At 42.2% G+C, this 27,794-nt stretch overlaps 1 protein-coding gene and 1 pseudogene across 3 annotated transcripts in view; one reads left to right on the top strand and one right to left on the bottom strand.

Moving 5' to 3' along the window:
• TMCC3 (transmembrane and coiled-coil domain family 3) overlaps positions 1–27,794 on the top strand; it is a 373,454-nt gene that overhangs the window by 35,453 nt on the left and 310,207 nt on the right. For 2 of the 3 annotated variants that reach the window (XM_032298078.1, XM_032298053.1), the window contains exon 1: positions 17,049–17,607. The exons of the other annotated variant lie outside the window; for it this stretch is intronic. The gene's annotated coding sequence lies outside the window, so the exon portion shown is untranslated. Of the gene's footprint in view, positions 1–17,048; positions 17,608–27,794 lie in introns of those variants that run through there. 3 annotated transcript variants of the gene reach the window in all.
• Positions 6,435–8,340, bottom strand: LOC116557260 (annotated as a pseudogene).

The following is a 27,794-nucleotide window of genomic DNA, read 5'->3' as shown; positions in this document are numbered from 1 at the left end:
GGCAATTCTCCTGCCTCAGCCTCCTGAGTAGCTGGGATTACAGGCATACACCACCATGCCCAGCTAATTTTTTGTATTTTTAGTAGAGACGGGGTTTCACCGTGTTGACTAGGATGGTCTCGATCTCTTGACCTCGTGATCCACCCGCCTTGGCCTCCCAAAGTGCTGGGATTACAGGCTTGAGCCACCGCGCCTGGCTAATTTTAGTTTTGTAGAGATAGGGTCTTGCTCTGTTGCCCAGGCTGGTCAAGAACTCCTGGCCTCCCAAAGCATTGGGATTACAAGCATGAACTGGATCTGGTCACTGAGAACTTTTAAATAAATGCTTTCCTTTAAGGTGATGGGGAAGATTTTATTTTTTCTTTTCATTTCTAAACCATGACTGGTTGAGAATTTAGTGACAGCTTATCTCTGGAGGTAGCACTAAGCATTTAATCAAGCTGTTTTAGAAAGAGAGGAGAAAGCAAAACCTCCCTGTAAATGAATTAATATTGATGCACTCTTAGAATTTGTCCTTTGGGTGTGTTAGCAACTCATTCTGTGCAGGTTTTCAAAGTACTGAGTGATGGGACCATAGCCAGAAGCAACAGGCTGGAGCCTTGCTGTGCTTGGAGGCTTATCGCTGTTTTCATCCAGGTCCTCGCAGCAGTGGGAGTTAGAAAAAACCCTTAGGGTACAGCCTCCAGTGAATAAGTAGAGGCTACATGCTGTTCCTCCTGGATGCGTGGTCATCACGGCTATGCTATTCATTAGTAAGAGAGGCTCTGATCCATCCCAAACTAGGGGTATCTGGGCAACCTCAGGGGTTTTCTGGGTACCTGAAGCCTTAGGATAAGCGTGCTGCATCTTCTTGGAGCATCATTTTGCTTAGTTTCGTTTTCAGACTTTTTTTTTTAAGACTGAGTCTCACTTTATCGCCCAGGCTAAAATGTGGTGGTGTGATCTCGGCTCACTGCAACCTCCGCCTCCTGGATTTAAGTGATTCTCCTACTTTAGCCTCCTGAGTAGCTGGGATTAGAGGCGTGCACCACCACACCCAGCTGTGTGTGTGTGTGTGTGTGTGTGTGTGTGTGTGTGTGTGTGTATTTTTAGTAGAGATGGGGTTTTGCCATGTTGACCAGACTGGTCTCAAACTCCTGACCTCAGGTGATGTACCTGCCTTGGCCTCCCAAAGTGCTGGGATTACAGGCATGAGCCACCATGCCCAACCTAATATAATATCATAAACAACATGGTATGTTTATCAAACTGAAAACATTTACCTTGGTACAACACTGTTAACTGTAGTTATTAACTACATACTTTATTCACATTTTCCCAGTTTTTCCTCTAATGTCGTTTTTTGTTCCAGGATCCAATCCACGTTGTATTTAGTTGTCGTGTATCCTTAGTCTCCTCTAATGTATGATACTTTCATCTTCCCTTGTCTTATATGGCTGCTATAGTTTGGATGTTTGGCCCTTGCTAATCTCATGTTGAAATTCCAGTGTAGGAAGTGGGTACCTCATGGGAGGTGTTTGGGTCATGAGAGTGGATCCCTGTCAGGTCTGACTGGCAGACTTGACTGAGCGATGGATGGAAAACGTACACTAACACAGGCTTGCCAGTCAGCGTGGCCAAGGGACCTCTGCCAAAGTCAGCAGCAGCCCCCATAAGCCCGTGGCCTTCACGTTTATTTAGTATAGATTAAATGACAAAGGTCTCAGGTAAACACCAGTAGAGGGTAATTAACATTGCTGACCCCCCCCCCCCCCAAATAGAGAGCAGTTCTGCCCATAAATGTTCTAAGGTCAGTCTTAGTACCACATGAATAAACAAGATATTTAGATAAACTCTTCTACATTTCCTTGTTATTTGCTCTATGCTATTAGCTCAAGATAAGAGGATAGGCTGCTTTCAGCCATAACCTTCTTCTGAGGCTTTTGCAAAACCTTCTGGCCTTCCAAGAAGGTTTGCACTTTCTAAAATTTCTCCCACAATTCTGACCGATCTCCAACAGATCCCCAGTGAATAGCTTGGTACAGTCCTTGTGATAATGAGTGAGTTATCACTCTGTTAGTTCCCATGAGAGCTGGTTGCTAAAAAGAGCCTAGCACATGTACTCTCTTTTTTTCTCTCTCTCTCTCTTTTTTTTTTTTGAGATAGGGGCTTGCTGTTTTGCCCAGGTTGAAGTGGACTGGCCTGATCACAGCTCACTGCAGCCTCAACCTCCTGGGCTCAAGAGATCCTCCCACCTCAACCCCCTAAATAGCTATGACTAAGGTATACATCACCTTGCCCAGCTAATTTTTCTGTTTCGTAGAGATGGGTTTCACCATGTTGCCCAGGCTGTTCTCAAATGCCTGGGCTCAAGGGATTCTCCCCTTTGGCTTCCCAAAGTGTTGAGATTACAAACATGAGCCACTGTACCCGGCCCCTCTCCTCTCTCTTGCTTCTCCTCTCACCATGTGATCTCTGCACACACAGTTCCCTTTCACCTTCCATGAGTGGAAGCACCCTGAGGCCCTCACCAGAAGCAAATGCTGACACTATGCTTTTTGAATAGCCTGCAGAACCATGAGCCAAACAAACCTCTTTCTTTATAAATTACCCAGCCTCATATGTTGCTTTATAACAACACTAAATGGACTGAGACATATGACCTTGACACTTCTGAAGAGTAGTGTTCAGATATTTTATAGAATGTCCTTCCATTTGGGTTTGTATAGTGTCTTCTCAGGATTAGACTGCGGTTATGGATTTTGGGGACAAATGCAATGCAGGTGACATGCTGTTCTCACTGTGTCCTGTGAGGGAGTACATGATGTCAAGATGGCTTATTACTGGTGATGTTAACGTCACTTAGTTATAGGTCATGTCTGCTATGTTTCACTACTGTAAGGTTACTTATTCCTTTCTATCATTCATTCATTCATTCATTCATTTAGAGACAGAGTCTTGCTCTGTTGTCTAGACTGTAGTGAAGTGACACAATCTTGGCTCACTGCAACCGCCGCCTCCTGGGTTCAAGCAATTCTTCTGCCTCAGCCTCCTGAGTAGCTGGAACTACAGGCACCTGCCACCACGCCTGGCTAATTTTTGTATTTTTAGTAGGGATGGGGGATTCGCTATGTTGGCCAGGCTGGCCTTGAACTCCTGACCTCATGATCCACCCACCTTGGCCTCCTAATGTGCAGGGATTACATGCATGAGCCACTGTGCCTAGCCTCCATCATTTATTAATTAGAGAGGAATCACAAAGTCCAGCTCATACTCAGGGTATGGGGGGATTAAGTTCCATCTCTTGGAGGCACATCAAAGAGTCTGTGGACATATTTTAAAACCACTACAGTAATTAATATTTGTATTAATATTAGTATTCGGGAAGGAGATATTTCAAGGCTGTACAAATAATGTTTCTCCATAAAGTTTCACACACTAATTTTAGCTTCATCAGTTGCTCTTCTTGAAGCAGTTACTACTGTGGTGTTTTAATCATGATTTTCTATTTTCTTTCTTAAAAAAAAGTTTTGTAAGCTGTCGACATTTGTATTAATGTCCATAATCCTGCTCTCATTGGAAGTACAATAGCTGATCATTTGTGAAAAGATTGAAGGCCATAATGTTTTTTTAGGGCAAACATTTCTGCTCCAGTGAAATACGGGTGATTTTCTATTTTCCTAACAGCTTCTACATTTATTAATTGGAATTCATTTGTAAGGAAGATCTGTCCCTTTTCTATATTTATTTACTTAGTCACTTATTTATTTCGGTATAGGCTCACAGATATTTGTTTTATTCCTTGGGTTATGATCTAATACTACTGTTCCTTTCTTTTTTTAATTTTTGCTCCAATTTGTTCCAGCTTTGGCTTTTGGGAACTCCTTCAGTTTGGCTTATACGTCCATTTGACGTGCCCCATCTTTCTTCTTTTTTCCTTTCTTACCCTTACCTTTTAAAAAAAGCACCTCCCTTGCTTTCTGGCATTCTAAGATGTCCAGGTTCATCTTGTATTTTCCTTGCTGCAGTTCTTGAGTCAGCCATTTCTTCAAGGAACACTGGTCTCTTTCACTGGAGGATGGTACTTAGAAACCAAGATCCAGATACTAGGTGTGCTTGTTGCTACAGGGACATCACAACTTCAAGGCTGCCTGAGTGGACAAAGCTAGGAAATATATGTGACATGTAAACCCGAGCTCTTCTTTTGCTTGCGGCCAAATGTTATCCTAATAGATCAACTGTACGAGTTTATTCTCATTAAAAAACATTTAAAATCATGTTCTTCAAAAAGTTATGAAGTGATGTCACAATATCAGTATGACTCACAGTGTTGTTTTGTATACACACACAGATACAGAAATATAGGAATGTGTGTGTATATACATTATATACACACATATGTTATATATAATATACATACATTATATATATTATATATATAATGTATATACACACTATATATGAGTATATAATAATACTATGGGTATATAATAATACATAATATGTAATATATATAATATATAACTATATATGGGTACATAATATATGTAATATATAATATATATAATGTATATAAATAATGTATATACACACTATATATGGGTGTACGTGTGTGTGTGTGTGTGTGTGTGTGTGTATATATATATATAATGTATATACACACACACTCCTATATTTCTGTATCTGTGTGTGTATATAAAACAATGCTGTGAGTCATACTGATACTGCGATATCACTTCGTAACTTTTTGAAGAACGTGATTTTAAATGTTTTTTAATCAGAATAAACTTGTAGAGTTGATCTGTTAGGACAGCATTTGGCCACAAGCAAAAGAAGAGTTAGGCAATAGTACTGTAAACAAGCAGGGGTCTCATTCCTCACAGTCATCCTTGGAATAGGTGGAGGCTGGGCTGGGCACAGAGACCAGGACAGTGTTAGAGCTCAGGGCTAAGATACCCTTGGCCTTCCTGGCTCTTTCCCCATGGCTACAGATGGAGCACTAAAGGCAGTGGAAGGGTCAAAAGGCTTCCTTTGTGTGATATGGTTTGGATATTTGTCCCCGCCCAAATCTCATGTTGAAGTGTTATCCCCAATGTTAGAGGTGGGGCCTGGTGGGAGGTGTTTGGGTCATGGGGGCAGATCCCTCATGTCTTGGCACTGTCCCTGTGATAGTGAGTGAGTTCTCATGAGATCTGGTTGTTTAAGTTTGTGGCACCTCTCCCCCAGCTGTCTTGCTGTACTCGCCATGTGACATGCCTATTATCATTTTGCCTTTTTACATGAGTGAAAGTTCCCGAGGCCTCCCTGGAAGCTGTGTCAGGATTCTGGTGCCATTCATGTGCAGCCTGCAGAACTGTGAGCCAGTTAAACCTCTTCCCTTTATAAATTACCCAATCTCAGTTATTCCATTATAGTAGTGCAAGAATGGCCTAATACACTTTGAATAAACCTATGTCTTTTTTTTTTTCACTTTTTGGATATGGAGTTTTGCTCTTGTTGCCCAGGCTGGGGTGCAATGGCGTGATCTCAGCTCACTGAAACCTCTGCCTCCCAGGTTCAAGTGATTCTCCTGCCTCAGCCTCCCAAGTAGCTGGGATTGCAAGTGTGTGCCATCACACCTGGCTAATTTTTTTTATTTTTAGTAGGGATGGGTTTCACCACATTAGCCAGGCTGGTCTCGAACTCCTGACCTCAGGTAATCTGCCTGCCTCAGCCTCCCAAAGTGCTAGGATTACAGGCGTGAACCACCTTGCCTGGCCAAACTTACATCTTTCTATTGGGAGAGGAAGCCTTTCCCTGCTGACCTCCCTGTTTAGTGAGACCCGAGTCATATCCGCCTTTGACTTGTCACTGGCCAAAGAGAAGGAGAAAACCAAAGAAAACGTTGAATCCCATCATGATTCACTTTCTGAGGCTGAGAGAGGGACCTGTCCTTCGCCTCAGGTTGAGTTCAAAGGGGACAGAAAGGGTGGGTGGCCTAGGATACAGACTTCTTAGGAACTTTTACAGATAGGAGATACTTAGTGCTTACCTTCCAGAAGAAGAAACGGAGACACAGAAAGGTTAAAACGCTGGCCAAAAGTCACAGAGTAAGTGGTGGAACCAGGGTTGGAAGCCAAAGAGTTTGGTTCCAGAGTCTATAGACACACGCTAGCCACAGGCACTTTGGATATAGCACACTCTGGGATCTGGACCTGCAGGAATGCAGGTTCGTGTTGAAAAGGTGCCAACCCCTCCGGCTTGTTGTGGGTCCTGGCAGTCCACGTTGCAGGGTCACTTTTTTGACTGAGATGTTTTCTGTTATAATTGTCCCTTAGATAAAGTGAAGAGGCACTCCTGTCCATTATACCTTAATTTGACTTAGTCTTCTGGATCATTTTATATGTTGATATTTGTCCAAGGGGAGCCTGGGAATTGGACTGGAACTTTTCTTTTTTCTTTTTTTTTTTTAATTCCCTTGGGCCATAAAATTTTACTGGTAGGTCAGGGGAAGAGCCAGGGGTGTAAGGGTCCCTTCCTTCCCATCCCCCTACCCAGGAGACACCCTATGAGGAGAGCAGAAGCTCCGGAGCCTGCAGCCTCAGAGGACCTTGGAGGTGGACAGGTGGTTGCAGTGATCTTCCTGGCCCTGGAGCAGGCTGCGGTAGGTGGCAATCTCCTGCTGTAGGAGCCGTGGGTACTCCTGATTCTGCCACTCACTATCAGCTCACACATCGCTCAGCTGGGCTTCAGTACCTCAGATCAGTGCCTGGATCTGCGCCAGCTGGACTCCAAAACATGCCTGTTTTTGCCGGTGGGCCTTCCAAGGCAGCATTCATGCCGAGCTGCTACTGCAGCTCAATCTCAAGACTCTGGAGGGTGCACCACAGGTCAGTGACCTCAGACCTGCTCACCTGGAGCTGCTGTGTGTGGACAGCAACCTTCCAGTTCAGTTCCTCTGTCCTGCTTGTGAACCTGGCTTCAGCATCCTTCTGTTTCGGCTTAACCATGACCTCATGTTGGCTTTGCCTGTCATTCGGGATCTTGGCGAGATTGGTGGCTGGAGCTGAATCCACCTCCACATTGACCTGGCCTCCCACTTGACCCCTCAGGGCACTGATTTCCTCCTCATGGTTCTTCATCAGGTAGGCCAGCTTCTCCTTCAGGCCTTTGATCTGCACTTCCAGATCAGTCCTGGCCAGGGTCACCTCCTCCAACACCCTGTGCAGGCCATTGATGTCAGCCTCCACTCTCATGCGCAGAGCCTGCTGGATCTCAAACTTGGTTCAGAAGTCATCTGTAGCCAGATGGGCATTGCCAATCTGCAGGACAGTCCTGGAGTTCTCAATGGTGGCACCAAGAATCTTGTCCCGCAGGTCCTCAATGGTCTTGTAGTAGTGGCTGTAGTCACAGGAGGGCCTGGGCCCCTGCTTCTGGTACAAGTCGCAGAGCTTCACCTCCAGCTTGCTGTTGGCTGCCTTCAGGGTATGCACCTTATCCAGGTAGGAGGCCAGGTGGTCGTTGAGGTTCTGCATGTGAGCTTCTTGTTGCCCACAGGCAGCCCGTCAGACTTAGCCAGGATGCCGCTGTAGCCCCCCAAAGGAGGACAAGGACACAAAGAGGGCAGAGGACATGGACATGCCATGGCTGCCAGAGCCCCTGTGCATGTTGGGGGACTGGAACTTTTCTAGTGAGCGGTAGAGGGTGCAGTCCAGCTCGCAGGCAGCCACAAGTGCTGAAGGAAGGAGCAGCCATTAGGATAGTTAATATGCTTGTCCTGGCTCTGTCACTACAAAGGTTTGTAACTCAGGCAGGGTCCTGAATCAGATGGTCTTAAGACAGTGTATCATCTCATCTGACTTCAATGGGCACAGACACACAGTCCCCCTTTTTTCTGTCTCATTTCCCTCATCTGTGAAATAAGGGAACTGGAGGGGTGATACGGATAAACCTTAACATGCTTGTCAGAGCAGAGTGGGGCCCTGAACAAGAGCTGGGAGCCCCCAGTCCTTCTCTCTGCTGTCTGTTCTGTGTCTTCCATCCACTCCTTCATGAGCTACAAGGAATCTCTGCAAAAGAGGTAGGGTGGGAACTCAAACTGGGAGGAATAGAGACGGAAGACAAGCCAGGAAGATGTGTGCCGGGAAAGATGCCAGGTGAACTCAATCTTCTTAGACCCCTCGGAGCGTTCTCTCTGGCTCTGGCTTGCCTCTGTCAGTCGGTGATCTCAGAGTCAGCAGATCTGTTTCTAGCACCTGAATGCCAAAAAGCAGGAAATCCCTGGTCCTGGCTGAGATCAGGGGATGATCTCAGATGTGGAAGACTGGGCAGCAAGCCCTCAGATGGGCTTCCAAGCAAGTCTCGTCCCCAGTAGGAGCCCATGATTCCTCTTTTCAGCTATTTGGATCTTTAGGTTTTTAGTTTTGGTGACTGATCTTCTGTCCTAGCCAGGGGGAAGAATTTTTTGTGCAGAGGCTTGCTCCAGGATTCTCTTTCTTCTCTTTTTAACTAGGGACTGCTGACGTCATCTCTTCTGTTTTCTTTTCTTTTGGAATTTATTCCTATTTTACCGAGTCCTTCCCTGGCCTGGTGCTCTCAGTCATCATCTTTCACATTAGCTTGGTGGTTAAGCTTCCCCCTTCCCCCTAAGTCTCGTTCTCCCAGACACAGGCGCTCCCGGCTTGGCTGGCTGAGTAAACACAGGCCCTCCCTCTTGGGATTCTACCTAATAGCCCTTTTGCCATTTGAAGCCTGGCCTGGTATCAAGTTTCTTCTTTTAAAAGACAGCCTTGGGCTGGGCTGGGCACCGCAGCTCCTGCCTGTGAGCACTCCGGGAGATGGAGGCAGGCAGAGGGCTCTGAGTCCAGGAGTTTAAAGCTAGCCTGGGCAACATGATGAAACCTCTTCTCTTCAAAATTACAAAAATTAGCTGGGTGTGGTGGCGTGCACCTGTGGTCCCAGCTATGGGTGGTGCGGGCTCTGGAGCAGGAGGATTGCTTGAGCCTGGGAGGTAGAGATTGCAGTGAGCTATGATCACACAAGTGCACTCCAGTCTGAGTAACAGAGGGAAACCCTGTCTCAAAAAAATAAGTTAAAAAAAATTTAAACAGCCTTTAAAACCCACATTTATTTTGATTTCTAAAGCAATACATGTCTGCTATGTACAATTTGCGAAACAAAAGTAATAAAGAAGACAATAAAGGTCAACCTTAATCCCAGTGCCCAGAGAATTAATGTTTCATGCATTTTAATTCACCTTCTTCTGGAAATATGTGTATACATGTGGGTATGAATATTTAACATAGTTGGAGCCATACCGTACCTAACGGTTTGTAACACATTTTGCTTTTATGTTCTCACTAACCCCTGTTAATATGACCGTAGCCATGTCTTTGAATTTTTTGCAGTTAAATTATGCTCTACGTATTTAACGACCGTATATTCACTTTCTACCTTTTTTTCCATATCATCCCTTGTTCGCTTTTATTCTCCTGTCTGTTTTAGGATGGTGATGATGAGGATGATGATGATGATGATGAGTCATGTAGAAATTCTCGGTATTGATACATTTCATGCTTGGAGTGCTCTGTAAGGCTGATGCCATTATTATCCTCTTATTAATGGATAAGAAAACAGAGGTTAAGGAAATTGCGCAGGCTACATGCCCTAGTAAGGGACAGAACTGGATTTGAACTTTGACACTAGCTCAGAATCTGGACTCGCCTCCCTTGATGTTTTTTCTTGTGAGTGCTTCTTTTCTGGGTCGAAGATAGCACGATAGCATTTTCCAGATTCTGTGGATAAAGCTGGGTGTTTGTTAGTCTTGGCCTGGCCACTTCCATCCTCTGGGACCTCTCTGAATCCCTATGGGCCCTTTCAGCTCTCAGGGTCTATGCCTTTGTAGTGGAAAAAAATCAGAACGCAGACAACATTCAAGGACAGACAGAGAATGACAGGAACATCATTGTCTACTGGATTTCAGGGACACTTACACTTGGCTCTAAAAGACATTTCTGTGAGGAAGTTGGTTTTCTCCACTCTCTACTGAGGCAGGAGCTAGGTGGGGCCCAGAAGTCCCCAGTGGGGCTGTGAGGTTTTCTTGGGTAAAGAAGGGTAAATCCCATGACATATTTCCCTTCAGCATGCTGAGGTCACAGGGCTTCTGTGGCTGACCGGCAAGTGTGGTGAATGAAGGGCATGTGTCCCTCCCTGGCACAGGCACCCGGCCCCCTGCCATGTTGTGGTATCTCTTCCCAGATGATCTTTGAGGTATGTGGCTGGAAGGAAGCTCCAGCCAGCTGAAGTGGGTTCTTTAGTCGCAGTGTGTGCTGACTAGCGAGTGAGGCGGGCTGGGCAAGGTGACTGCTCTGCTTTTCCTGACATCAGTGATGGGGTTGTCTTGCTTGGTGGCACAGATATTTTTCCAGAGTTCTGTCCCTCCACCCACTGTCCAGAAAAAGAAAAAGAGAACCAGAAGACGCTTGTCTTACAGAATAGAAAGTTTACCCGGTACAGTTTCCCTTCCCTTTTCAGATAGATGTTACAAAGCAAGAATACCCACAGCAAGGGGTTTTTGAACTTGGCCGGGTTTCAGCTGTCACTCAGGACGCCGCCAGCACTGTACATGACTCTTTGCTTTACTCTGCAGGTGTTGGTGATTTTTGGGTGCAAGTTCTGGCAAGTGTGTTTCTGTGCCAGCTCCCTGTACATGGCTTTCTTTGTTTAGTGTTATTTCCCTGTTTACCAGGCTTCTCTGAGGAGATGCTGACATTTTTTTTTTGGTCCAGTTCTCCTAGAAACAAACAAAAACTGCACCTTTTAAAACTATTTTTTTCCTATGGTTGATTTGGAAAGTACCTTGCTCTAGCCAGGGGATAATACAGCTTTTGTTCTGTTAGTAAAACGTTCTGGGGATTTTATTTCAAAGTGTAAGGTCCCTAAGACAATGAATGAGGTTTATAAGGGAACATGGTTATGTTTGGGGAGTGAATTAAATTGAATATAGCAGTAATGAAGTACTAAATGTACGTTAAGAACGTATACATATCAGTCAAGTTTTCAAGTCTCCCAAGGAAACTACAGTCATAGTGATGGTAGTGATGATGGATTGATAATGAAAAATATAACATCAGCATGTTGAGTATTTACCATGTGCTGTTAATAGATAGTGTGCTAGTTTAAACAACTCTGTGCTATGTATTAATTTTGTTATATAGGAAAAAGAAACTGAAACTCAGTCTAAGTAACATGCTCAAGTCAACTAGTAAGTAGGAGTGCTGGGTTTTAGACACAGGTTGGATCCACAGTTCCAACCCTTAACCTCCAGGCAAACTGCCTCCGAAATCATGTTTTAAGAGATCTGGGTCTGGGCATAGTGGCTCACACCTGTAATTGCAGCACTTTGGGAGGCTGAGGCAGGTGGATCACTTCAGGTCAGGAGTTGGAGACCAACCTGGCCAACATGATGAAGCCCTGTCTCTACTAAAAATACAAAAATTAGCCAGGCATGGTGGCGGGAGCCTGTAATCTCAGCTACTTTGGAGGCTGAGGCAGGAGAATTGCTTGAACCTGAGAGGCAGAGGTTGCAGTGAGCCAAGATTGTGCCGTTGCACTCCAGCCTGGGTAACAAGCGAAACTCCGTCTCAAAAAAAAAAAAAGAGATCTGGGTATTTTAGCTTTAATTTTAAAGAGAGAGAGAGAGAGAGAGAGAAAGAGAGAGAGAGAGTGTGTCTTGTTATAATGCCAAGGCTGATCTCAAACTCCTGGGCTCAAACACTTTTCCTGCCTTGGCCTCCAGAGTAGCTGAGACTACAGATGTGCACCACCATGCCTGGCTTTTAGCATTAAATTTTGAGATACCTGAAAAAAGTGCTTTGGATAAATAAAATGGAAGAAAAAGGAAATGCATTCTTTCTCTCCATTATGTTTCTATCTTTGGATTGCCTATGACTCATAATGAATATGACTGGAAGATCTGCCCTCTGACCTGAGCCACAGCTTTATTGAGGTATAATTTACATACCTAAAGTCCATCTGTTGTGAATACATTGATTTTTAGTGAATTTGTAGAGTTGTGCAACCATCCCCATAATCCATGCTTAGAACATGTCCATTACTGCACAAAATGGCCTTTACCCATTTGCAGTTAGTCTCTGCTCCCGCCCCCAGCCCCAGGCAACCACTAACCTGCTTTCTGTCTTTGAACATTTGCTTTTGCTAGAAATTTCATATAAATGGGATCATTTAATATGGCTTATGTGACTGGCTTTTTCTCCCTTAGCGTAACGTTTTTGACACTTATCACTGTTGTAAAGTACATTGGTAGTTCCCTTTTATTGCTGAGTATCTCATATATGGATATGCCACATCTTAACTCATTTGAGTTGTTTCTACATTTTGGCTATTATGAATAGTGCTACTATAATCATTTGTATGCAAGTTTTTGTGTTGACAAATGTTTTAATTTCTCTTGGGTAGACACCTAGAATTGAAATTCCTGGGACATATGGTAGATGTATGTTTAACCTTTTGAAAAGCTGTTATAGTGCTTTCCATGGTGGCTGCACCATTTAACCTTCCTACCTGTAGCGTATTATGAGGGTTGTTCCAGTTGCTCCACGTCCCATTCTACACTTGATATTGTCTGTCATCTTGATTATAGCCGTTCTGATGGGTGTGTAGTGGTAGTTCATTGTGGTTTTAATTTGCATTTCTGTAATGACTAATGATATTGAGCATTTTTCCATGTGCTTATTAGCTGTTCACACATTTTCTTTGGTGAAATGTCCATTTGATTTTTGGCCTATTTGTATTTTTATTTATGTATTATTATTATTTTTTGAGATGAAGTCTTGCTCTGTCATCCAGGGTGGTATGCAGTGGTGCAGTCTCAGCCCACTGCAACCTCCACGTCCCAGGTTCAAGTGATTCTCCTGCCTCCCTCCTGAGTAGCTGGGATTGCAGGCATGCGCCACCACTCTCGGCTAATTTGTGTATTTTTAGTAGAGATGGAGTTTTGCCATGTTGGTCAGGCTGGTCTTGATCTCCTGACCTCAGGTGATCTGCCTGTCTTGGCCTCTCAAAGTGCTGGGATTACAGGCGTGAGCCACTACCACGCTTGGCCTGGTCTGTTTTTAAATTGCGTTCCTTGTCTTATTATTGAGTTGTAAGAGTTATTTATATATTCTGGATATAAGTGCCTTAGCAGGTATGATTTGTAAATATTTTCTCCCATCTGTGGCTTGCATTTTATTTTCCTTTCTTTTCTTTCACTGGCAAGTATGTAATTAATTAATATTCTTAATGGTGACTTTTGAAGAGAACAAAAGCCTTTTAATTTTGAAAGCCCAGTTCATCAAGTTTTTCTTTTATAGATTGTGTTTGGTCTTTGCCTTTTAGCACCCAAATATTCCTGTCTCTGGTTTATTCTTAGTTTAGGTGTCCTAATTTTTACTCTTTCATTCTCCCTGGATCCTACATTTATTCCTATTTGAGGACAGAAGGCAAAGCCCAGTCTCCAAGTTCTCTTGCTGATACTCTGTGGTGGGCACCTTACTGGAATTGTGTGTTCAGTTCTCTGGTAACTTTGCAGGCCTTTGGTAACTTTGGCTGCCAAATCTTAAAATAGAAAGTGAAATTAGACTTTCCTCATCAATTTACAATTGAAGTCGGATAAGAAAAATAACTGCTTTGTATGGAAGTGTTTTCTTTTTTAAAAAAAATTAGTTAAGTGCTTCTCTACTTATTGATAAATATCAATAATTATAAATATCTCTTACATTGCTTTAAATGTTTTCAGAGTTAATTTACCTTAATCTTCTCATTTAGGTCCTTTTGCAGATAAGAAATAGAAGAGTTCAAGTAGAATAGAAGGGTACTTAACAAAAATAAGTAGTTAATACTGGAGACACAAGTATTATTTGATCATTTGTTCCAGAGTCTACCAAGAATTTTTTTTTTTTTTTTTTTTTGAGACAGAGTCTCACTCCTTCACCAGGTGCCGGGCTGGAGTGCAGTGGTGCGACCTCGGCTCACTGCAACCTCCACCTCCAAGGTTCAAGCAATTCTCCTGCCTCAGCCTCCCGAGTAGCTGGGACTACAGGCGTGCGGCATCACTCCCAGCTAATTTTTTTGTATTTTTAGTAGAGACGGGGTTTCACCATGTTGGCTAGGATGTTCTCAATCTCTTGACCTCGTAATCCACCCGCCTCGGCCTCCCAAAGTGCTGGGATTACAGGCGTGAGCCACAGCGCCCAGCCTACCAAGAATATTTTTAAGTGTTTACCATTCACCATGCAAAGATGAGTTAGAGGAGAGGGTAGCACTGGGCTCTGTCTGCTAGTCTGATGAAGCTCAGGCATAGTCAGAATCATAGAATTGCAGATTCTTCATGTTGAAAGCGGCCTTGAAACTTCAGAGTGCGTCCTTTCACCCACCAGAGGAATCCTTAGATTGCTCTTGTTGGTTGATAATCCTCTGGCTCCCAGGCACTTTCAAAAAGAAAGCTTCTAACTTTTCAAGCCATAGGATCAATTCTTGGATAATTATAAGTACTGGAAAAATCATTTTGTGTATGGAGCCTATTCTACGATTCTGACTATGGCTGAGCTTCAGCCTCCCCTGTCATTTTCACCAGTTGACGACACCAGACAACTAGTGCCATTCTTTACTGGCAGCTCTTCAAATATCGACGAGTACCTAAACCTTCGCTTCTATTGATGCCACCTGTTCTATCAACTATTTTGTGTTTAATTTGGAATCCAGACCTGCAGCCATGATAGTCACTGCTTGCTAGATACTGTTCCGATTGTCTGTATCTTTTGTGCCTAAATCAAACCTACACATCAGATATGGCTGGGCTGGGAGAGTTTTGTGAGCCTGTCGGTTCCTTTGCTGTGGGTGAGGTCTGTCCAGTGGTGTTAGTTACTTAGCAGCTACACTGTACTGCGGACACTTATTGGGCTTGTGATCAGCCAAAACCCAGGTTTTATTTTCTCCTGTGGATTTTGGCCAAGCCAGTTCTCTATTATCTCTTCTTATGTAATTGCTATTTTCAACATAAATGCAGGGATTTACAGTGAATATTATTATTTAATATTAATGATAACACTAATAACTAGCATCTTTTGAGAACTTACTGTGTTTATATTGTTTGGTTTTCCCCAGAATTTGCCTTTTGGGATCACTTTGAATCTTATTTCTTCCCTCTTCTTGGTTTTTCTCTCTACTGAGAGAAATGTTTGCATATTTAGTTCCTACCCATCTGGGTCTCCTGTCTGCCCAGATATATCGTCATTTTGGCTGGTTCATAGTGATGATAGGAGTGTAGGAAGTAGACCTCATGAAAGGAACTAAAGCTACCCAGATTTCTGCATGTATATCCATGTATTCCTCCAGTGATCTGGTTTGGCTGTGTCCCCACCCAAATATCGTCTTGAATTGTAGTTCCCATAATCCCCATGTGTTGGCCATTTGGAGTAGTTACGGTTGGGTGAATATCATAGTGGCCTGATGACGGGGGAAGATGCTTTCTCAAATGCCTAATTTTATGTAAGCTTCTGGTGCTAGCAAAAGGAACTTTACATTACAAATAGATATTGAAGATTCTGGAAGAAATGTCCAGTTGTAGAACTAAGATAATGCTCTACAGATTGCAGTCTTTAGAGATAGTCTTTTGAGGACCCTGCTGCACTCCAGCTTCCTCTCTGCTTGGGACCCCTTTAATGGATTTCTTTAATGGTGGCAATGGATTTCTCTTATCACTTTGGACATATTCCAATTAGATTGTAATGGACCAGCATTCTTCTCCTTGACTTAAAAGAAATAGGAGGAGAATTAAATTCCTTTTGTTGATAGAATTGCTCTTCCAGTGTCATCTTCTTCTTTTTCTTATGCTCCTGATCTTCTGAAATCATGCTTCCCTGTGAGCCATTCCTGATTTTTTTGGTGTGTTCCCTGGGTGTGGGATACAGATGGAACCAAGGGATAGTTTCTTTTTGACTTGATCCAAGATGTACCTCTTCATGAAAATGTGTGTTGATCAGGAACTGTGGGTATGTGTAGGGTCAACATTCTTTCCCATCGCTGTTAAGTAAGTGCTGACTTTGCCAGGCCAGGTGAATGAGTCCACAGTCATTTTAAGGTGGAAAGAATTGGTTAATTTAGACTGTTTCAGCTTTTCCAAAACCTAGATTCTAGTAGATGTTCCTTGAAAAAGGGTGTTAGCAGTGGTGAGCCCATATAGGTGTGCAGCAACCTCAATTCTTACCTGTTCAGAAGAGAAAATTTGACTGAGGGGCATAAGACAGAGTAAGAGACGAGGCAAGTTTTAGAGCAGGAGTGAAGGTTTATTCAAAAGCTTTAGAGTGGGAACGAAGGGAAGTAAACTTGGAAGAGGGCCAAGAGCATTGCTGTGAGATTAAGTGCATAGTTTGACCTTTGACTTGGGGTTTTATATGTTGCCATATTTCCAGGGTCTTGTGTCCTTTCTCACCTGATGCTTCCCTTATGTGGGTTGTCCACATCTGCAGTGGCTGCCAGCACTTAGGAGTGATGCATGCACAGTATGTTTACTGGAGTTGTATGTATGCTTACTCGAGGCGTTCTTCCCTTACCAGTTGAATGTTCCTAGAAGGTCATATACCAGTTAAACTTCGCCATTTGCCTCTTTTTTGCTGGAGCCCACTGGCCCAACTCCTGAGATCTTATCAGGAAGCTGCCGATTCCCAGTTTCAGGTGTTTCTGTCTACTGGGAGACTGCCTTTCCCTGGCACTGGCTGTGGCCAATTATTATTTCATTTTTTTTTTTTTAATTCAGAGTCTTGCTCTATCACCGAGGCTGGAGTGCAGTGGTGCAATCTCAGCTCACTGTAACCTCCGCCTCCTGAGTTCAAGTGATTCTCTTGCCACAGCCTCCCAAGTAGCTGAGATTACAAGTGCCCACAACCACACCCTGCCAAATTTTGTATTTTTAGTAGAGATGGGTTTTCACTGTGTTAGCCAAGCTGGTCTCGAACTCCAGACCTCAGGTGATCCACCCACCTCGGCCTCCCAAAGTGCTGGGATTACAGGCATGAGCCACCATGCCCTGCCCAATTATTATTTTAGAGAAACAGTTAACAACCACCTGGCCCTGATGGCTGCCTCACACTCCTGGTGTGGGGGAGGAAGAGCCCTCTTCTGCCCTGCTCGCCTCTGACTAGCTGCCTACTATCACAAGGGCGTCTGTGGTTAAGTACGTTTTCAAACAATGGGTTAAGCACAACTAAACAGGTTTCATTCCTGGAAGGGGCCGAGGCGTTTAATATGCTAACGGTATTGTGGCTTTGCAAGAGGGGAGTGTAATATGGGTTCCCCAACCTTTCTTGACCACAACACCTCTGTGTGGCTGAGCATCTTGGGACCAGCAGCCTGCAGGACACTGTTTGGAAATTGCTGGACTGAAGGACAGTGATCTGAGGGACAGGAAAGTACCCGCAGTGGGAGAGTGCAAAGTGAGCAGTTTTAGAAATACTTCTGCTTTTGTTTCTCAGTGCTTATTTTTAACCTAAAGAGTAGTCATTTGAAGCCCTCATAAGCTCATGGGCTCTTTTCAGATAAAAGTACCCCAGACCTTGCAGGACTAGGAACATCATCTGGCCTGAAAAGAAGGTAAAATTGCTGTCTGATTTTCTTTTTAAAGAAACCTGTTAGTGAGGCTGGCGATTCACTTCTTTCTGGTATACATTTAGGGCCTGTTAAATATGTATTCTGCCTCAAGGGGAAGTCATATTCTAAAAAGTAAATAATTCATAGGCAATTCTTGTACGTTGAGAATCCATTAATGACTTTTAGAAGGCAGAGTTTGTCAAGGGGACAGGTTATATGTGCAGCTTGCTTCTATTAATACTTTTCTGGGCAGATTAACTGAATGAAGTAATATTTAACTTGGTCTAATAGAGTGTTAGCCAGAACAGTGCCTGATAACAACAACAATAATACTAGCTAATATTTCTTAAGTGGTCACTATGTGCCATAAATATTATACATGTGTTCACTAATTTAATCCTCACAAAAATGCAACGAAGTAGCTGTTATTTTTACTCCCATTTTATAAATGAGAAAATACGGTAGGCATAATAGTGAGGGCTAGAACCTGTGATTGGTTTTATATTCCTAAGGAGTAACAAGGGAAAGCAGATTTTACAGTAAGTTCTTTTTTTAATTTTTTTGAGACAGAGTCTCACTCTGTTACCCAGGCTGGAGTGCAGTGGTGCGATCTCAGCTCATGGCCCACCTCCCGGGTTTAAGCAATTCTTGTGCCTCAGCCTTTTAAGTAGCTAAGGTTATAGGCTTCAGCCACTACACCCAGCTAATCTTTGTATTTTTAGTAGAGATGGGGTTTCACTATATTAGCCAGGCTAGTCTTGAACTCCTGGCCTGAAGCAATCCGCCTGCCTTGGCCTCCCAAAGTGCTGGGGTTACAGGTGTGAGCCACTGCACCCAGACTACAGTGCACTTCTTTGAGATTGAGCTCAGTTTCATAAAATCCTAGGTAGTATGTAATACATAATTGATTTTGCATTAATTTGTTCTCCTTTAGATATCTATCATAGGGTTTTTAACTTCTAATTTGGAATTTTTAGACATCAGTAATGTTACAAAAATTGAATTTACTTATGTATTTATTCAACAGCCTTTTTGGGGCCAGTTTATGAGTTTGATTTTAGGGATGCAAAGATGACTGAGCCCATAGTTCCCTGTCCTCATAGAGATGTCATCAAATGGCAAAGAGGTATAATTCTTCAAGCAGTTATCGTTTCTTATGCCATGATAGGAAAAGTGGTTTCATGCATCTTGTTTTAAAAGTCAAGAGAAAAGTCTGTAGGCTGCCTGCTCTGGGTCTGGAAGCCAGGAAGGTGTCACACCTCTCAGATGACTTTTGAGTGTTCCCCAGCCCTGGCTCGATTTTACCCAGAGCCCTCAGCTGCAGCTGGTAGCATAATGTTGCTCCTGAATGTGGATTTCTTAAGGCCTGTGAGAGGGCTTGTTAGGGAGAGAGATCATGTGCTGTGAAAGGAGCACACAGGCCCCTTTGACAGCCTCCTTCAATGCCCTCTTCACAGGGCCAGGTGTGCTGTTTGTACTGCAAATGAAGAGAGGAAAGCAGAGGGCAGGAGAGTTCCCTTGTGGGGGAAAGGAAAAGGCTGGGAGTGTGCTTGGCTGTGATGGAACTCATTTGACACTGAGGACTGGGTTATTCTTGTTTGTTTGTTTGTTTTTTGAGACACAGTCTCGCTCTGTCGCCCAAGCTGGAGTGCAGGGACACGATCTCGGCTCACTGCAACCTTCGCCTTCTGGGTTCAAGTGATTCTTATGCCTCAGCCTCCCGAGTAGCTGGGATTACCGGTGTGCTACCTCACCTGGCTAATTTTTGTATTTTTAGTAGAGACAGGGTTTCACCACGTTGGCCAGGCTGGTCTAAAACTTCTGATTGGCCTGCCTCAGCCTCTCAAAGTGCTATAATTAGGTGCGAGCCACCACGCCCAGCCAGGACTAGGTTATTCTTGATGCATGGTGAGCTCTGGGCCAGGGCCCCAAGGGCTGTGCTTACCCATGTTAGCCCTAGCTATGAAGCCCATGCTTCCTTGGTTGAATCAGCTTTAAAGGAAAACAGGGGGAGGGAGGAGACAGGAGCCAGTGTCTCCGGGAAATTCCACACCAACACTCATTTTAAGTCAGTAGGCAGGGTTCTGAGCTCTTTCTTAGAGAAGTTGACTCTAGCAGCCAACCTAGGGCCTTACTGTAACCTGGAAGTGCCATGCCCCTGAAATCCAAGTTGCTGTTTGGTGTGCTGTAATGATTAAATATTCATTTGTCTGATGGATTGTGTGATTTCACAGCTAGTGATACTCTCTAGCTGAAATAATTGGCTGAAAGCAACGTTGGGAGGTTTTTGTGTTTGAAAAATGTTTATTGAATGTTTTATATGTGCCAGATGTTATTCTAAGTAATTTTCATCTCCTTAAGTCAGATTTCACCACAGCCCCTGTGAAGCCTGCACTACTATCCCCTGGATTTTTATCTGTTTTGTATATTCCCATATTCCAGTGCTTGGCACGTAAAAGGTACTCAATGTTTGTTGGACAAATGAATAAATCTCATATGGCTAGACATTTTGGCTTTCCAGGTAACATCATGGGAGTTGGGCCTGTGGTATATCCTATGTCAACAGCAAGGACAGAAAGACATAGATGCTCCAATTTGGTTTAGAAAAAAGCTTTCAGAACTAACTGCATTATTACTTTGTGGAAGACTTCCTTTTTAAAGCCCTAAAATATTTCAGACTTTATACTTGGCCTAGATGTTAAGTAAAAATTGTCTACATCTGTCAGGATTGGGTCAATTGATTAGATTCTGAAATTCAGCAAATAGTTTTAAATTTTATTTATAGCTACAGCCATAGACTTTGGAACAACCTCATTTGTGCCACTCAGGTTATCTTTAGATGATTGTATGATTATAGTAAAAGCCAGTATTAGGTTTTACCCATATACCAGGAACCATTTTCAATGTTTTACATGCATTAACATTTTAATAACCAGTGAGGTAGATACAATTATTATTTCCCTCTTACAAATAAAATAAATAAGTGTTGAGAGATGACCCAACATCACACAGCTAGTAAGTGATAGAAGCAAATTCAAACCTGGCTAGGCTAGCCCAGAGTCTGTTTCTTAACTATTATACTCTAGTGCCTTTGATATACAAAGTACTTGGAGAAATCTTATTCAGAAAAGAGCCTATCTCTTTGAGGGAAAAGAAAGAAAAATCTTTTCTGCCATTCTTCTCTTCTCATACTGTTCCTGCTGTCTGACATGCTCCCCTCTGTATTCTGGGTCTTCTTAAAAAAAATCTAGTCACAAAAAAAATTTTCAACTCAACCAAGATAATGCTGGTATGATTTGAGGTGATTCCAATTTTTTGCCTTGTTTTTCTAGTATTTCCATCATGACACCATATTTCTTGTACATTTTTTGTTAAAATTAGCATTTCAAGTTGAAAGAAAACTTAGAACAACCTAGTTTGATTAATATTGCCTTAGTTTCAGTAGTATACACTCTGCTCATATAGATCTTCATCCTTCCTCCTTTATGTTGTTATTGCCACAGATTATATTCTTATATAGTTTATGCCCACTAACATAGATGTATTGTTTTATGCATTTTCCTTTAAATCATTTTGGAAAAAAAGGGTAGTTACAAAGCAAAAGTACCATAATATTGGCTTTTATATTTGTCTATTTAGTTAATTGCCAATTTATTTCTTCTTATGGCTTTGAGTTATTGTCTAGTGTTCTTTCATTTTAGCCCAAAGGACTCCCTTTATCATTTCTTGTATGGCAGGTCTACTGGTAATGATTTCCTTTACCTTTTATTTATATAGAAATGTCATAATTTCTTCTTTATTCTTGAATGATAGTTTTGTGGGATATAGACTTGCTGGATATAAATTGTCAGATATAAAATTCTTGGTTTGCAATCTTTTTCTTTAAGGTCTTTGAATGTCATCCCACTGTCTTCTGGCCTCCATTGTTTCTCATAAGAAATCAGCTGTTAATTTTATTGAGTTTACACTGTGCATGAAGAATCACTTGCCTCTTACTGCTTTCAAATTTTTCTCATTGCTTTGGGTTTTGATACTTTAATTATATGCATTTCTATATGGATCTCTTTGAGTTTATCCTGCTTAGAGTTCATCTAGCTTTTTGCATGTGTATATTCATATCTTTAATCAGATTTAGGATGTTTTTGGCATTTATTTCCTCAAAGATCTTACTGCTTCTTTCTTTCCTTCTCCTTCTGAGTCACCATAATGCATATGTTGGTCTACCTGATGATGTCTCACAGGTCCCTTAGACTCTGTTTACCTTTCTTCATATCTTTTCTTTCTGTTCCTCAAATTGAATAATTTCAGTTGTCCAATCTTCAAGGTTGCTGATCCTGTTTTCTGCTTTTTCACATCTCCTCTTGAACCTTTCTAGTAAGTTTTTCATGGTAGTTATTGTACTTTAAAGTTCTAGAATTTCTGTGGTTTTAAAATTATTTCTGTCTCTTTACTGATATTCTCATTTTGTTTATACATTGTTTTCCTGACTTCCTTTTAGTTCTTTGTCTATGGTTTCCTTTAGCTCATTGACTATATTTAATGGAACTGATTTAACACCGTTGATAGTAATTCCATTGTCTGGGTTCACTTGTTAATATTTCTGACAAATTTCATTTCTTCCTGTGAATGACTATATTTTTCCATTTCTTTGTATGCTTTGTAAATTCTTATTGAAAATTAGAAATTTTGAGTACTATAATATTATAACTCTAGAAATATCATTTTCCCACTGCTCAGGGATTGCTGACTTTTTTCCATTAAGGGCTAGTGCTGTTAATTTGTGACTTTTCCAAACTCTTTTTGCAAATATATGTTTCTTATTTTGTGTGGTCACTGAAGTTTCTGTTCTGTTATCTCTGTGGTCAGCCAGTGACCTGAAAAACATTTCCTTAAATTTCTGGTTCCAAAAAGGGAAAAGTGGGTGGGAGTTGTTTCTTAAAATTTTCCTGTGGATGCTGCCAGGGGAAGTTGCTGTCACCAAGAGGGCCAAAACCAAAGTGGGTGTCTGCATCAAACCCTCAGGCACTGCTAGACCAACAAAAATGCACAACACCAATTTTTGGAGGAGAAAGTCCCCACTACCTACTCTGGTGTCAGCTAGCCACTCCTAGAACATGAGCTGCCATCCTCAAAGCTGTGGTGGGAATGGTAGCTAGTTCACTTATGGTGCTGTCTTAGAAAAGAACAGCAGTCCCTCCTTCCACCAAGCCCTCCCCTGGCTGTTTTACGTGTCTAGTTAGGTTCCACAGTTCCTAAATAGTTGGTTCCAGTCACTCCTCCCAGGTCAATAGTTGCTTTAGTAGAAGGATAGCTCCTAGAGCTTCCTGCTCTGTTAGTTTGCATGACATCACTCCTGAAAGCCTGGTTTCTATTTTTTATTTTTTTCTCCAGCTTTACTGAAGTGTAATTGACAAATAAATATTGTGTATATTAAAGGTATACAACATGATGTTTTGAGGTATACACACACATGCACACATTGTAAAACAGGTACTATAACCTAGCTAATTAACATATTAATCACCCCACGTCATTCCATTTGTTCATATGCGTGTGGTGAGAATGCTTAATATCTATCTACTCTCTTAACAAATTTCAAATACAAACCATTGTTATAAATTACCATCACTATGTTGTTATTAGGTCTCCAGAACTTATTCATCTTATAACTGAAAGTTTATATCCTTGACCAATGTCTTCCCATTTCCTCCACTGTCCAGCCCCTGGCAACCATTATTCTATTTTCTGTTACTGAGTTCAGCTTTCTTAGATTCTACATGTAGATGAGATCACACAATATTTGTCTATCTGTGTCTGGTGTATTTCACTTAGCATAATGTCCTCCAAGTTCATCCATGTTGTCACTTATGACAAAATTTCATCTTCTTTTTTAAAGCTGAATAATTTTCCGCAGTGTATATATAGCACGTTTTCTCTATCCATATACCTGTTGCTAGACACTTAGGTTGTTTCCATATCTTAACTATTGTCAGTGGAATCCAGATACTTTTTTGAGAATATGATTTTATTTTCTTTGGATATATACCCAGAAGGAGGATTTCTGGATCATATGGTAATTCTATTTTTAATTTTTTTCAAGAAACTCCATACTGTTTTCCATAATGGTTGTACCAATTTATATTCCATTATCAATGCATAAGACTTGTTTTTTTTTCCTCCTTGCCATACACTAGTTAACTTTTGACTTTTTGATCATAGTCATCCTAACAGGTGTGAGATGATATGTTATTGTTTTGATTTGCATTTTCCTGATGGTTAATGATGTTGAGTACCTTTTCATATACTTGTTGGCCATTTGTATGTCATCTTTGGAAAAATATCAGAGTTTTTTGCCCAGTTTTTTTTCTTGGAGACAGGGTCTTGCTCTGTCGCCCAGACTGTAGGGCAGTGGCATGATCATAACTCACTGCAGCCTTGACTTCTGGGGCTTAAGCAATCTTCCTGCCACCTGAGCAGCTGGGACTGTAGGTGCATATCATCGTTCCTGGATAATTTTTAAATTTTTTTCTAGAGACAAGGTCTTACTCTATTGCCCAGGCCGATTTCAAACTTCTGAGCTCAAGGGATCCTATTGCCTCAGCCTCTCAAAGTGTTAGGATTATAGGCGTGAGCCACTGTGCTTAGCCCCTTGGCCCATCTTTAAGTTGTGATATTATTATTATTATTTGCTGTTGAGCTGTATGAGTTCCTTATGTATTTTAGATATTAACTCCTCATCATGGTTTTCAAATATTTTATCCCATTCCTTTGGTTGCCTTTTCATTTTGTTGATTGTTTTTGCTGTGCAGAAACTCTTCAGTTTGGTACAGTCCCCCTTGTTTGTTTTCGCTTTTGTTGCCTGTGCTTTTGGTATCATATAAAAGAAAAAATCATTGCCAAGACAAATGTAATGGAGCTTCAAGTTTTCCAGTTTTAAGTCTTAGTTTAAGTATTTCATCCATTTTAAATTGATTTTTGTGTATAGCATAAGATAAAGTTTTGATTTCACTTTTTTGGCACATGGATATACAGTTTCCTCAACACCGCTTATTGAAGAGACTATTATGTACCCATGTGTGTTCTTGGCACCTTTTCCATATGGTCATTATTTGACTGTACATGTATGGGTTTATTTCTGGCCTCTCTATTCTGCTCCACTGCATTTGTCTGTTTTTATGCCAGTACTATACTGTTTCATTATATAGCTTTGTAGTATAATTTGGAATCAGTGGCTGTGATGCCACCAGCTTCATTCATCTTGCTCAAGATTGTGTTAGCTATTTGGGGTCTTTTATGGCTCCAAACAAATTTTGAGATTGTGTTTTCTATTTCTGTGAAAAATGCCACTATAATTTTGATAGGGATTGCATTGACTCTATATATCGCTCTGGGAGTATGGAAATTTTGACAATATTGATTCTTCTGATACATGAACACAGAATATCTTTCTGTTCGTATCATCTTCAATTTCTTTTATCAATGTTTTATAATTTTCACCACATAGATCTCAAGTCTTGTTTGTAAAGGGATAAAACCTTTTTCTTTTTATTTATTTATTTATTTATTTTGGAGACAGAGTTTCGCTCTTGTTACCCAGGCTGGAGTGCAATGGCGCGATCTCGGCTCACTGCAACCTCCGCCTCCTGGGTTCAGGCAATTCTCCTGCCTCAGCCTCCTGAGTAGCTGGGATTACAGGCACGCGCCACCATGCCCAGCTAATTTTTTGTAGTTTTAGTAGAGACGGGGTTTCACCATGTTGACCAGGATGGTCTCGATCTCTTGACCTCGTGATCCACCCACCTCGGCCTCCCAAAGTGCTGGGATTACAGGCGTGAGCCACCGCGCCCGGCAACTTTTTTCTTTTTATAGTAGAAAGGGGCACTCACAGGGAGAAGCATCAGCCAGAAGTTCCCTTCCTTCCATATCTATTAGGTACGTCTTGGGATCTCTGCCCTCAAGGAGTTCCTTGGAAGAGGAAAGAGGCACGTAAAGTGGAAAGCTTGCAGTTCCACAGAGATACTAGAAGTGCAGTAGCAAGAACAAAATGTTGAGGGGACAGAGGAGGGAGGGCTTCAGGGCTGTTGTAAAAACTTCCGGAATAAGCGAAAACTCTATTTCCCCAAGCATGGCAAAGTCTTTGCCAGCCGTCAAGGTCTGGGTGCCGGGTAGTAAATGCAGACGCCCCCACTCAAGCCTCCCTTTAAGGCACTACTCCTTGCTGTCTCCGCTTCCTTGCCTCCTGCTCACGCCTCGGTCCTACCCCAGTCAGACCCTCAGCCTCACTCTCACTGAAACCGCTCTTGCTGCTTCCACGTCCGCTCCTCAGAGGCGCATCCCGATCACTATACACAAAGCGGCACACTTCTCTTTGTTCTCTTACACTGCTTGACTTTTATTCATAGTTGTGGCAGACCTTGGTGTTATGTCTATGAATGGCCAAGTGATTTTCATTTAACTTATGTATGTATTTATTCAACTGACATTGATTGAGCACCACCATGAAGCACTGCCCTCAGCTCTGGAGACAAGTAGACAAGACAGTCTTGCTTTCATGGGGTTTCTGTTCTTGCATGGAGGGGCAGACCAAAGGCGAATAACAAGCTAGGCAATTTCCGGTAGTGGTAAATGCATGGAGAAAGTCAAGTAGGGCAATGAGGTAGAGTGATTGGAGGCTGGGAAAGAGCTCCTTTCTCTTGGGTGGTCAGGGAAGGCCTTTCTGTGGTGGTAGCACGTGGACTGAGACTTGAACAGTGAGAAAAAGCCAGCTGTTATGGATTGAACTGTGTCCCCTAAAAATTAATATGTTAAAGCCCTAGCCCTAGTACCTTAGAATGTGACCCGATTTAGGATTAGGGTTCTTGCACATATAATTAGTTATGATGATGTCATACTGGAATAGAGTGGGTCTCTAATCCAGTATGACTGGTGTCCTCAGAAAAAGGACAAATTTGGATACAGATAACACATGAGGAGAATGGCATGTGTTAAAGGTAGAGATCTACAAGCCAAGATATCTACCAGAAGCTAGGAGAGGGCCGGGCGTGGTGGCTCACGCCTGTAATCCCAGCACTTTGGGAGGCCGAGGTGGGCAGATCACCTGCGGTTGAGAGTTCGAGACCCGCCTGACCAACATGGAGAAACCCCTTGTCTACTAAAAATACAAAAATTAGCCAGGCATGGTGGCACATGCCTGTAATCCCAGCTACTTGGGAGGCTGAGGCGGGAGAATTGTTTGAACCAGGAAGGCGGGGGTTATGGTAGGCTGAGATTGAGTCATTGCATTCCAGCCTGGGTGACAAGAGCAAGACTCCATCTCAAAAAAAAAAAAAAAAAGCTAGGAGAGAAGGATGGGACATGCTCTCTCTCACAGCCCTGAGAAGGAGTCAACCTGCCAACACCTTGATCTTGGATTTCTAGCCTTAATAACTGTGAAACAGTAAATTTCTGATGCTTAAGGCACCTGGTTTGTAGTACTTTGTTATGACAGCCCTAGCAAACTGATACACCAGAGTTATGGGTCTGGGAGAATAGTGTTTCCAGCAAGGAAACAGAAGGTGCAAAGGCTCTGAGGCAGGAACTCTATTAAGCTCAGTATATTGTGGTTATTTGTTTCCATATGTGTCCTCTTATCTTGACTGTGTGCCCCTCCAGAATGAGAACAGTCTTATTTACCATGATTCTCCTGTGTCTAGCATGGTGCTGGACGAGGATGGGTGCTCAGAAGGTGCATGTTGAGTCTGGGAACATATGTTCCTTTAGCTATAAACCTACAACCTCACAGACAATGGGTTTCATAAATATTTAAAATTTTTGCCAATGTGATCACCCAACTATTGTCTTAAATTGTATTTCTTTTGTTTTTGAGTTTGGTCATTTGTTCATGTTTATTAGCCATCTGTATTTTTCAATTTCTTCTTTATGTCCAATTTTGTGGGTGGGAGAAGGATTTAGTGTCTTCCTGATTTCAAAGAGCTCATTTACTATTTTGGGAATTAAGATTTGGATTGTCAACCATTATAGCTATTTTTTACACACTTTTTAACTTTGTTTTTGTTATAAGAATGTGTATGATTGTTATATGTCAAAGTATAACCATGTTTGCTTTTACGGCTTCTGAGTTTCATGTCATTTTTGGAAAGATTAATATATATACTGAGTCCATAAAATCCTTCACCTATGTTAAATTCTAA

This window comes from Sapajus apella, unplaced genomic scaffold (assembly GCF_009761245.1).
Source record: "Sapajus apella isolate SASKATOON/1434 unplaced genomic scaffold, GSC_monkey_1.0 scaffold2, whole genome shotgun sequence".
In the NCBI taxonomy this organism is placed as follows: Eukaryota; Metazoa; Chordata; class Mammalia; order Primates; family Cebidae; genus Sapajus; species Sapajus apella.
Note: the sequence above shows the minus strand (reverse complement) of the source record. Positions and strands in the feature narration are given on the sequence as shown.